This window comes from Plasmodium inui (assembly GCF_000524495.1).
Source record: "Plasmodium inui San Antonio 1 unplaced genomic scaffold supercont1.229, whole genome shotgun sequence".
In the NCBI taxonomy this organism is placed as follows: domain Eukaryota; phylum Apicomplexa; class Aconoidasida; order Haemosporida; family Plasmodiidae; genus Plasmodium; species Plasmodium inui.
In genome coordinates, this window is record NW_008482063.1 from 4051 (window position 1) to 5006 (window position 956).

Consider the following 956-nt stretch of genomic DNA (forward strand, 5'->3'; position numbering starts at 1 on the left):
TTAAGACAAATTAGTCTGTTTCACAATTTTCTAATCATTTTGTAGAATTTTATTGTAGACATCAGAATTCTATTAAATTGATTCATGCAATACAAGTGTCTTTGCGATTAACACGATCCACATTAAAGAAAGAAGGGTAAATAATAGAATTAAAGTATTGTTTACTCTTTACAAAAGGAAATATATGTATACAGAGTATACATCAGAAGAGATATACGTGCATTCATGAGCACTGAAGTATATTATATATTGGCGTGATAATTCGTATATTGCGACAAGGGGTTCTTGAATGACTTAGTAAGGACCTAAGCCTTTAGTATGAAATTAGCACATAGTGCTTGTGCCATGTAACATTAAGCAGGGTATTTATTGAGAAAAATGTGAATAAGTTGACAGCTATAAGTTCTTGTAATGGCACATTAAAAAGTGGAACCTTCCAAACTAGACAGTGCTATATGTATTGGTTTACCCAGGTTGTTGAATATATGGTTAATGCCGAGTGAATACTCCCTTAATGAATATTATAATATATATTCTTTTACATAGATGAGGGGGAGGGAAGCGGAAAAGGAGAAAGAATTGGGAAGACAAAAGTACCCCTATGGATTAGTAGAATTAGTTTTTCCTAAAAGATGATTATCCTTTTAGTGTGATGAATGTATATACATATCAATATGTGGAATATCCGGCAATGACGATTTAGGGTATTGGGTACGATGACTTTATGAATCGGGATGTGAGGATAATTTTTTTGGGACAGCTCTTTTCTTCAGTGTTATAATTCTAATGCAATATATATGTGTAGCATAGTCCGATTAGCCTGAGATTACTTTCCTATCGACAGCATTTCTTACCTTTTACTGATTTGCACATCCAGGAATATATTCTTCTTGGGAATTACTTCCTGTTACAGTATTTATAGTAATGCTATGTTCTGTTATATACTAAGCAAATAT